We start from the raw sequence: 12,012 nt of genomic DNA, 5'->3' as shown, positions 1-12,012 counted from the left end.
ACCACTAACATTTTTTTTTCTACTTGCACCACTGGGTAGTGTGCTGCACTGCACTTCTTTGCACTACTATTTGATTATACTACCTGACCTTGGGTGGCAGTGCATCCTCAGCCAGGCCAAGCACGGCTGATGTCTCCTCAGTGTTATAAGAATTACTGTGTGGGCATAATGTGTAAAGGGAACTGCTATTGTGTGGGCATGATGTGTATAAGGGTTACTACTGTGTAGCGTAATTTGAATTGGGGGAACTATTGTATGGTCATGCCCCTTTCCCACAAGATCATGTCCCTTTTTTGCACATGCACCTTCCCTATTTCAAATATGGGGGGCGCCAATCCCTTACTTTGCAAGGGGCGCCCGGACCCCTAGATACACCCCTGAAGCCACGTAACCTCGGGCTTCATGTAAAAAAAAAAAAATAAGTAATGTTCTGTCAGGAGTTTGTGGTGGGAAATGTCATGTGGAATTGGATTACAGAAGTGTGCTGAACTGTTTATAAACCATTCTGTTCCATAAACCATTGTGGGGTTTTCATCTACCACTATGCCTGAGTGATTTGGAAACCTGTATCTTCACACAACCCTACTGCTTTCTTCACACAACCCTACTGCTTTCTTCACACAACCCTACTGCTTTCTTCACACAACCCTACTGCTTTCTTCACACAACCCTACTGCTTTCTTCACACAACCCTACTGCTTTCTTCACACAACCCTACTGCTTTCTTCACACAACCCTACTGCTTTCTTCACACAACCCTACTGCTTTTGGTGTGATAAAAATAGTAGCCTAAAATCATCTGATTGGCCCAATTATTGCATACTGTACCTTGCTTAAGTTCAGGGCTATACATTTCTGTATGGGTCACAGCAAAATAATTAATGTGCACATCATAGGTACAAAATGACCTGTCAAAGCCATAATGGAGATTCTTACAAGTAGGAACCAGCTGATCATTCCATGGCAATTACCTGACAATCCTCTCTCAGACTTGGCTTATTAGGATATAACTGACACATAATGCACATTAATATGGCTTCTGTGACAGAGACGAGATGCCTGGCCTCGCTCACACCATCATGGATGTCAGTGTAATTTATCCAGTCTTAATCTCTGCTGATCCATAATCCTCTCTAAAAACCTTAGACAGAGACACTCAGGGGCAGAGGGTGAGAGGACATTCTGCCTGCCTGAGGGACTGAGCGAGCATTGTGAATGCTGGAGTACCTCTCCTTAAATCTATCATCTATTCTGCATCTTCCGCTCCTCCTTCAGGTGGCTATGCAATAACTTTCTCATCTACCCTGTGCCATGCTGGTGATGCTCCTGGCAGAATGTGTACCACGGTTATGGTGCTCAGTACTCTCGCCGTGCTGCTGCGACGACACTTCTCCAACAAGGTGCAGCCGTAGGTATTCCAGGAGACTGGCAACCAACATTTACAACTGACAGCAAGCTGGCATTTGACACTCAAACATCTGAAAGCAACATAACAACAACCCACACACCTTTTATTGGCACCTACCTGATAAATACATCACTCCACTGCTTTAGAAGTACTGCTTCATTAGTCTTTTCTATTTTACAATTCAGTCCATTCTACTTCAGAGTAAGTCATGAAGGGTATGCAGAGTCTCATGGTCTTCTGGCACGATCATACACATTCTAAATGTTTCATTACTGATCTCTTGGCAGGAGTGGGTGAACGATGCAATGGGATTCTGAGGACACTTTCCCCCTTGCCCTCTTATACACTTGATTTTCATGTGCTTTATATGATTGTGATTACTTTTCTATCATCTATTAGACTTCCTGAAAGAATTGACGATAACCCTATTCGTGGGATGCATGTGGCATCAGCAACATCAGGCGGGTGAGTTAAACCACAGCGTGGGCACAAAGTAAAACATGGAGATGAGAAAAAGTGTCTACAATAATACTGTGTCTTCTGTGTTATTATACAGGGCTGCAGGGAGCTGATTTGGAAACAATTCCATGGTCACTCCTGAGGAAGCTGTGAAGGTAGAATAAAGTGGGTACATACGGGTTCACCTAGATTTAATAGGGATATATTTAGACTGTGTAGTATGTAATCAGTTTTGAAAGCTGCAGTGACCTGCTTACTGCTTACATACGTAATGTGTACTGTTAGAAAGGCTTTTTATAATCTCTTCATATCTGAACTAACTTATATAATTCAGTGCTTGAACACATTGATCCTATAAACGCAGATTGCAGAAATCGCCTCCTCTTAACTGCATATAATGTTTCTGTGGCAGCAGGTGGCACTCTGGAACAAATCCCACCTGGCACTGGCGTATTCCTACATTTCTGCATGTGGCAAGCAAGAGTCTCAAGTGCTGCACCCTGCTAAGAGCTGTGATCCTTATGTCTTGTTTGAAGCCCTATTGAATGTCCCTGAGTCACCACAGAATCCTGAGTGATTTAATCTGAGGAATTTAAAGCAACAAAGGAATCAAGTGGACACTTTATTCAGAGCAATCTAAAATGTGTATGTTTCCACAGCAGGGCAGGAGGTAAAAGGTTTACAGCAATGCTTGAAGTTGGCTGGTATACAACGGTATGGCATACCGGCACTTCTTCAAGCACTGACCCCCGCCGCCGCAGCGCTACTATGTAAAATCTGACATGGACCGGCAGCCAATCAGGAGCGGCTGCGTGACCGCTCCTGATTGGCTGCCGGTCCGCGGCAGATTTGCAATAGTAGCTCCACTGTCATAGGACCCAGTACCGCACCAAAGGCCGCCAACCGCAGCCTCCTCCTCCGTTGCACCGCTGCCGTCCTCAGCCTCCTCTACTGCCCTCAAACCTTCTCTGCACCTCCACACCATCTCCGAGGCCCACATCCTCCTCATGCACCGCAGCTGCTAAATAGGTAATCTTACCCTGCTGCCTTTCTCTCTCCCTAGTCCCTACTGTATGCCCTTGCTCTTCCCCTCCCTGCTGTCACTTTCCCTGTCCCTATGTCCCTGCTGTCACTTTCCCTGTCCCTATTGTCACTTTCCCTGTCCCTCTGTCACTCTTCCGGTCCCTATGTCCCTGCTGTCACTTTCCCTCTCCCTCTGTCACTCTACCTGTCCCTATGTCCCTGCTGTCACTCTCCCTGAATTTTGTCTCATTCCATGTGGCATAATGTGAATTTCAGCTCATTCTGTGTGCTATAATGTGAATTTCAGCTCATACCGTGTGCTATCATGTGAATTTCGGCTCATATCGTGTGCTATAATGTGAATTTTGGCTCATACTGTGTGCTATAATGTGAATTTTGGCTCATACCATGTGCTATAATGTGAATTTTGGCTCATACTGTGTGGTATAATGTGAAAGGGGCACCAGTACTAGATAGTATAAGGGGTCCTACAATTGTGGTGCATAATGTGTATAAGGGGTATATGGTGTGGTAAACTACACTGAAGGACATGCCCCCTTTTGAGTGGCCATGCCCCCTTTTCCAGAGCACGAACACGCATAATTACAACCTTCGCTTTTCCATACCCCCACTCAAAATTCCACTTTGACCACTGGTTTACAGGGATACATGACGCACTGTGCATTCACCGGAGCAGGAGGCCAATTTCAGGATTATATGGTCATATTGCTGACATTCAGAATGTTGACACTAATGTACAATGGTTTTGTATGTGACAGCTGTCGACGGTCACATCATGTTGACATTTCTGTATTGACATTGTAAATGCTGACATTCTGATTGTCGATCTTGTATAGCACATCCATTTCAGGAGAACACAAGGCCTGAGTCAGACCATGCATGGCTGCAATTTCTTATGGATTCCCAAGTGCGAAAATATGCAAATGGAAGTTCAAGCATTACCCTTGTGCACAAGAGTGCAATGCACACTTTGCAAAGTTTGCATATGTGAGCAATGCTTAAGATATGGTCACTGTGGCTGCCTTGCTGCGAGATCGGAGCCGCGTGCTTAAACACGCCCAAGACACTCCCAGATCACGCTCATGACACCTCCTCTGTTTGCAAAGACATTAGGTCATTCCCAGTCTTAACCCTGATACACCCATGGATCACAGAAGCTGTTTGGTAATAGTAGTGATGTGTGCAAATGTGTACTCCTTGCAGTTTTTTTACGCACATACGCAATAAGGATTTCTCCTGGGCTGCACATGTGCAGCTTGCTAATTATCACTCCTAATGTGCATTTTCTCACCTCTGAATCAGGCCCATAATTTCCACCTCAGATCTTGTATCCAGCAATATAGCAGACGTATGACAATGTGGGACACGGCTCAGTGAGAAACAATTGGTCACACTGAAGCATCTTTAGATATAATAGTGAAAATTGCATGTATGAAATGAAAGCTACTGGGAGATGCTGCTGGGAATTATAGTGATTTGTCATGGTCTTACTGTATCACACTGTGAATATATGTTATTTCTGCTGCAAAACAGGCTTGAAAATGTAACCTTTAATTAAAAAAGGCTGTGTGCTGGAGCCATTTTATTGTCCACATCAGGTGTATTACAGAGTAGGGAAAGGGACCAGGACCCCCTCCTCCCCCCTGCATTAGAGAGACATGTAGGGGGGAGGTGTGGAGACTCTGCAGTCCAGTCACGCTGAGGCTGAGCTCCAGAGCGCATTGCCTGTGGTGGCAGAGCATGCTGGGAGATGGGGCGCAGCGGGGAGCTGTGTGCTGCTGCTGCTACAGCAGATTACAAATACACAGCATCAATCTTCACTGCAGAGAGGAAGGGGGGCTGTACATGTCCAGAGATATACATCACACCCCAGGCTTTTACAACACACGTGCTGCAAATATCAACATGACTATATATTTATATAACTACACACAGTAGATATATATTCAGACCACACACATACTGTACTGGCATTCAAACACAGAACACATTAGCAACATCCTTTACAGATGCAAGATGTGCTTCATAGCTATATGTTTGTATGGTGATACAAATAGTAATATAGTAAAAAATGATAACCTTTCTGAAAGCTGTCACAAGGCCCAAAGTTGACTTTTCTCATATGATGCACGTAGAGGTGAAAGTTTTCTGTGATAGATGAGTGTAGCATCACTTTACACCATAGGTTATCAAACTCAGTCCTCAGGACCCCAAACAGTGCATGTTTTCCAGGTCTACTCACAGAGGCCAGGATGACAGACGCATCACATTCACATACAGCCGCTCATCACAAGTATAACAACGTTTATTAATGCCGTATACTTAAAGAAAATCACAAAGGACAGCGCTCCCGAGAAGAGCTGTCCTTTGCTATAGAAGGACTGCCGGGTTTAGGACCATGGAGTCCCTCTGCACATGCATCATGTGACGCATGCGCCCCAGGGGGTGCTGGGAGGGATCCGATTGGATCCCTCTTTGGGGGGAAATGTGAATAGAAGACCCTAGGTTTCTATTGGGCAATGTCATCTAAAGATGGCATTGGCCGCCACATCCAAGATTGCATATGTGGTAAGCGTCCAAACCTCTGAAAATGGCATTTTCTGTGGTTTGACCGGAAAATAATTAGTAAAATAATCAGCTCAACCTGTGGATCTTTTAATACGTGTCAGTGTGCAATGAGTACACATGTGCACCTGCCAGGTGACCTGGAAACCGTGAACTGTTGAGTCTGATGACCAAGTTTGAGAACCACTGCCTTACACCAGGGATGGGGAACCTTCGGCCCTCCAGCTGTTGTTGAACTACACATCCCAGCATGCCCTGCAACAGCTTTAGCATAGCCAAATAGCAAAACTGTAGCAAGGCATGCTGGTATGTGTAGTTCAACAACAGCTGGGGGGCCGAATTTTCCCCATCCCTGCCTTATCACTATAAAACCGTTTGTATAAAGCTATCTGTCTTATAGGCTCAGCTGGCATCACATGGTTAATTGGATCAAAACTATTTTAACATTTTGCTTGTATGTAAATGATGGGAAAAATAATTTAATCCAAATAATGGGTATGTTATTCATACATGAATATGTAGTTTGTATTGTTCTATAATAACTCTGTCTTGTATCTGCAGGTCTGATGTTTAGGTGTCTGCCTTCCATATTCACTATGAATAGTGAACTGGTAAGTTGAACTGCAGTGTAGAATCATGTACCATACATCTAAAGGTTATGCCAAGGTCATTGTTTCTCTGCATGTCCGTTGAAATATTGAAAAATGGTTGTATCAGATTCATGCTACCAGATAGAAATCAAAAGCAATTAGTGGCAGTGATTGAGAATCTACAGGAATATTCCTTGCAGTGTGCACTACTCTCACACAAACCTCTGCAGCACAGACAGAGATCCCAGTAATACTGGTACTCCAGGTGAAGGGAGTGCAGCTAGTCTGCTCATGAGTAAATCCTGTAATATATAAAGAACTGTATTACTATATATTACTGTAAAGAACACGTTTTCTCCGCCCTTTTGAAAACTTTTTAACAGCTATATGTAATTATTTAATCCGGTGACCATATATACCCAAGCCCTGAAATGCTTCTGTATTAGTGACTGATATGTGAGCAGTGTCTCACGACATACATTTCATTAAAATCATTAACAGTAGATTACATATCAAGCGGGATCTTTTATTGGGGGGATGTAATCAATTTATTATTGATTGCCAACTTTCTCAGCTCTATACATTACTGTCCTGAATGTAATAAATACACCTCAATTTTAATCTCCTATTCCTTTTCAAAGTGTGATTACCTGGACTGTGACCTTTACACTCAGCGGGGGCCTTCTCTGTGCTCCCGGACCACCTCCAATTCTACAGCAGGAGGAGAGCTGTAACATCATTCATTTCATACACAGGGATCATGGCCAGATCTACAGAACCCTCCTGACTCCAGGCACATGAGAAAAAACAAGGACACAGGTCCCTCATCCAGGTGACACGTAACAGATGGCTTTGTCTACAGAGAGATTAAAGGCTTTTCCATGTACTAAAGTTACTTGTGTGGATTTGTTCATTGGTGGGGAGGGCTGTACTCACCATATCAATGGCATGTGTGCTGCATAATAATCGCAGGTAGCACCGACCTGTATTTCTGTATTGGAAACGACAGGGATATTACAGCTTTGCTGGAGCAACAGCTGAACTGTCTTTCCTATAGTATACTAAAAAGGCAACTACATTGTAAATGTAAACAAATGCTTCAGCCTCTGCCACGGTGCACCTGGTCTAGTACGCTCTATCCTACACACCCTGGAAGATGCTCCTATTGGACACATCTGTTCACTCAGCAAATTATTTAATTTCATCATATTGAGTGAATCTTAAACTCAATGATTTATTCAATGTATTTGTCAGTTAAGTGCTTTGAGTCCAGTAAGAGTAAAGTGCTACATAAGTATTATAATTATCCCATTTGACAAGGAATTTGTGTCTGCATGTGGTTTGTGCTTGTGTATATTTTTTTATTATTTTTTATTTATTAACAGTCTCTTATCTAGCACAGTAAATTCGGTTGCGCTTTACAACTGGACACAATTAGAAGACAAATCTGGGTAAAAACAATCAGTCATAGATTTAGGAGGGCCCTGCTCGCAAGCTTACAATCTATGGGGAAACAGGCATTGATACACGAGGATAGGTGCTATCTCTTGCATACAGTAATTGTCCACCAGATTGCAGAGGTTATTGGGCTGCATGATATCACATCACAGCAGTGATGAACCAGGGTCAGGAGGAAGGGAGCGTGAAGAATTAAATATGTGGGGGATGTGTGTGGACTGTACAGTGGGGATATAATTGCATAGGAAAGCTATGAAAGTTATGTGGGCGGTTCTGGAATTTGATAAGCGTGTCTGAATAGATGAGTTTTCAGGGAACGCTTGAAGGTTTGGAGACTAGAGGAGAGTCTTAATGTACATGGTAGGGCATTCCACAGAGTGGGTGCAGCCTGAAGAAAGTCCTGTAATCGTGCATGGGAGCAAGTAATGAGTGTGGATGAGAGACGTAGATCTTGTGAAGAGCGAAGAGGTCAGGTTGGGAGGTATTTTGAGATAAGCGAAGAGATGTATGTAGGTGTAGTATGGTTAATAGCCTTGTGTGTAAGTAACAGTATTTTATATTGAATACGGTAGAATACAGGGGTGTGGATCATTAGGTCGACAATGTTTAGGTCAACCACTATAGGTTGACAGTCACTAGGTCGACAGGGTTGGAAGGTCGACAGGGTTTCTAGGTCGACATGTGCTAGGTCGACATGTCAAAAGGTCGACATGAGTTGGGGGGTTTTGGTGTCGTTATCTTCGTAGAGTGACCGGGAGCCCCAATTAGTGCACCGTGTCCCCTCGCATGGCTCGCTTCGCTCACCATGCTTCGGGCAAGGTGCCTCGCTTCGCTCAGCACAAATTACAGTTCCAATTGCAGTCCGTTAAGTATGAAAAAGTTCAAAAAAAGAAAAAATATGTGAAAAACTCATGTCAACCTTTTGACCTGTCAACCTAGCACATGTCGACCTTCCAACCCTGTCGACCTAGTGACTGTCGACCTATAGTGTTCGACCTAAACATTGTCGACCCAGACAGTGTCGATTTTCAGACCGGATCCCAGAATACAGGTAGCCAATGGAGGGACTGACATAGTAGGTCTGCAGACGATGAACGTCTAGCGAGGAATATTAGCCTCGCAGCTGCATGCAAAATGGATTGTAGTGGTGAGAGTCTCTTCTTAGTAAGACCAGTAAGAAGACTATTACAATAATTAATGCGGGAGATAATGAGAGCGTGGATTAGAGTTTTTGCTGTGTCTTGTGTAAGGTATGATCGTATTTTGGATATGTTTCTTAGATGCATGTAACATGATTTTGAGACGGATTGAATGTGGGGCGCAAAGGACAGATCAGAGTCAAGGATGACACCTAGGCAGCGAGCTTGTGGGGTAGGGTTGATTGTAGAGTTCTCAACAGTGATAGAAATATCAGGTTGGTAACTGCTATTGGCCGGTGGAAACATAATTAACTCTGTTTTAGAAATATTAAGTTTGAGGTGGCGAGATGACATCCAAGATGAAACAGCAGAAAGGCATTCAGTGACCCGGCCCAATACAGAGAGAGACAAATCAGGGGAGGATAGGTAGATTTAAAAGCTTATATATAGCTTAAAGTATATCATTTAAAAGTTTATACCATACATTTTACTAAGTCATATGCCCAGTTAATCATTTACAATATATTGCTGTTTGCTTTCCAGGATAGTCAAGATATTTCCAGTTTATGAGTTGGAGATGTCAGCCAACATGTATCAATTGAGCCTGAAAATACAGTATTATATAATAGTAATATAGGTGTCTGCATCTGTAGCCCTGGCACCTCCCTGTTCACTAGGTAACCTTGGCAGGAAGCAGACTGATAACATTCCTTGCAACCATGTTGCATATCTTAGCAGAGCTGTTAGCGTCTCAGATAAACAGATGTATGTAAATGTTCTTTTCATAAACTGGGTACACCATCCAGCTGTTGCACGATCACACGTACCATGTACAACCCAGCAATGTTGCGATGTGATGTAATGATACATTGCATCTGCCGTATACACTGCACATCCAATGGGGTGTTTACACACTATATAAGGTGTACGCTATACAGTTCAGATCGGAACAATATATCGTACTGCGGGCAGATGTATTAAGCCTAGAGAAGTGATAAAGCAGAGATAAAGAAGCGATAAGTGGAAGGTGATAATGCACCAGCCAATCAACTGTAATTTTTCAAACCTGTAATGATTGGCTGCTGCGTTATCACCATCCACTTATCACTTCTTTATCACTTCTCCAGGCTTAACACATCTTCCCCTATATATCTTATCGCATGTACCCAGCTTCAGCATCAATGGTTGTACCACACAAGCGTTCTTCCCGTTTAAAGCGTAGAGTTTAAACCACTCAATATTGATTTTATTTATTTCTATGTGTAAAATGAAAATACTTTCACAAACGCGCTTTAATCACGCAAGTGGTTTTTAAAAACACTGAAAGCATGGTTTTGTAGAAGTGTTCACAATGCACAGTAATAATGTTCTCCAACTGAAACACATTATATTTGTGCACACATTATAAGCTGTGATATTTAAAACAGCTTCTGATTCTTTCCAAAAGCATTAAAGAAAATCTGGCTTCAGCTGCTCCAAAGCTGGAAAAACTCCATTTGACACCACCCTAAGACGTGATACAGACAGTGAATGTAATATGTTTGCCAATCTTATCAATTGCAAAATCTAAATAAAACAAATAGTACTGTTTAAACAAGATCTGCATTCTCTCTAGGTCAGGAATTCCTAATATTTCAAACTTAACCTGTCCTTATCAGACAAATGTGTATATTTACCAATGCTTGAACTATTTTTTAGCACACAACCGTACTAGAGAATGTAATGATATACATTCCTAAGATTATCTCCAAGTGTTCCACAATAAATCGTACATTCAGTTACTTAAAATTAACACACACAAACTGTATGCATGCAAAACTAACATTAGGCTCTGCCAGATATAATGCAGCTGTTTAAACACTTTCTGCAAAATGTATATCTCGTGATTAATGCATTCCAGAAACATGCTAATTACACGATATCTGTATCCAACTTGCTGGTACAGTGTAGAACGGATCAACAAAGTAGTAACTATTTACCTGCTAACCACGTCTAAGCGAAAGCAATATTAAGCTGTGTTTCATATTTATTTGACATGCTCTGATAAGCATTGGATAGAAATGAAAAAGACAGCTTGTAATAGAAGAAATGTATACATGAAATGTGTTGCCAATTAGACTAAAGCTGGGTTCGTATTAGACAATCGTTTTAAAATGATTTGGGGCAACAAATCGTTCAAATCGTACAGTGTGGACGCACTATTTGTGCACCCCAGCGGTCGTCAGAGACGTCTTCCGGTCAGCCCTACATGTAGTTCAATCTGAGGCACTGGTGTTTCTATAATGGGTGCAGTGTATGCGGTGCACACGAGCCCCTGAATCCAGAGGGGGCCCCCACCGCACACGCTGCACCCATTTTTAACATACTCACCCCTCCGAAGTCCAGCGCCGGCATCCGCAGCGCTGTTAAAACACTGTGAAAATGGCCCAGCGGCCATTTTCACGGAGTTCTGCGCATGCCCAGTAGAGAAATCTCAGTGTTCAGACTCTCAGTGCTGTCGATAGAGAGGAGGGGACCTGAACGGAGGAGGCTGAACACGGGCCTACTCCTCTCTTAAAGCGCCCCTGACCTGAGGATATCGTCAACAACAGCATACTCCTGGATGTGGCCACTGACGATTTCTTTGCAAGATTGCACACAGTATATGCACACTATGGGGAGTATCCAATTAGCTGCAGTAAATTACCACAGGGATTTGCCGGGGGCTATCCTATTAGCCCCGATAACCGGCTCTTATCAGTGATTGGTGTCACCTGTCTCAGACAGGCAAAGCCAAATCCCTGATAGCTGACTATTTTTTTTATGATAAGTGCCTGCAAAAATACATAGATCTGCAGCTTTTTGCGGACCCTATGTAGTTTTGGAAGAAAAATGGAGGGTTTTCTCACAATGTAACTGGATACTGGGGATAAAAATTCAGTGATAAAATAAAAAAATCATGAAACTCTTGGGTTTTTTTGCACTTATTCTATCACTGATTTTTTATTACCGGTATCCAGTTACATCGTGAGAAAACCCCCCGTTATTCTCACAAAAATATATAGGGTCGTGGCTAATTGGATACTGCCCTTAATCGTTTGTCCGGTAGTTCATGGGAAATGACTGAGGACATTGCATCGTTTGCTGATCATCTAATGTGTACTCAGCTTAAGTTCTACCCATATGGGCCTATGGGTGTGGTATGGTATGCCGGCAGCTGGGCTCCCGGCGACCAGCATACCGGCGACGGAAGCCCGACCGCCGGCATACCGACAATGTGGCGAGTGCAAATGAGCCCCTTGCAGGCTCGCTGCGGGCACGGTGGCGCGCTAGGTGCGCCACGCTATTTATTCTCCCTCCAAAGGGGTAG

General features: G+C 43.2%; 3 long non-coding RNA genes across 3 annotated transcripts in view; 2 read left to right on the top strand and 1 right to left on the bottom strand.

Annotated features, from left to right (window-relative positions):
- The window catches only part of LOC135055868 (uncharacterized), a 115,457-nt gene extending 113,807 nt beyond the window's left edge, over positions 1 to 1,650 (bottom strand). The window contains exon 1 of the long non-coding RNA XR_010243831.1: positions 1,526 to 1,650. This is a non-coding gene — a long non-coding RNA (uncharacterized LOC135055868). The remainder of the gene's footprint in view (positions 1 to 1,525) is intronic.
- The window catches only part of LOC135055866 (uncharacterized), a 205,399-nt gene extending 203,416 nt beyond the window's left edge, over positions 1 to 1,983 (top strand). Inside the window, exons 2-3 of the long non-coding RNA XR_010243830.1 lie at positions 1,808 to 1,873; positions 1,965 to 1,983. This is a non-coding gene — a long non-coding RNA (uncharacterized LOC135055866). The remainder of the gene's footprint in view (positions 1 to 1,807; positions 1,874 to 1,964) is intronic.
- Positions 1,984 to 1,985: 2 nt separating this feature from the next.
- On the top strand, positions 1,986 to 6,957 carry LOC135055864 (uncharacterized). The gene is made up of 3 exons (XR_010243828.1): positions 1,986 to 2,032; positions 6,038 to 6,087; positions 6,708 to 6,957. It is a non-coding gene; the product is annotated as an uncharacterized LOC135055864 (long non-coding RNA).
- Positions 6,958 to 12,012: the final 5,055 nt, after the last annotated feature.

The sequence above is a fragment of the Pseudophryne corroboree genome, chromosome 3 (assembly GCF_028390025.1).
Source record: "Pseudophryne corroboree isolate aPseCor3 chromosome 3, aPseCor3.hap2, whole genome shotgun sequence".
Classification (NCBI taxonomy): Eukaryota; Metazoa; Chordata; class Amphibia; order Anura; family Myobatrachidae; genus Pseudophryne; species Pseudophryne corroboree.
Note: the sequence above shows the minus strand (reverse complement) of the source record. Positions and strands in the feature narration are given on the sequence as shown.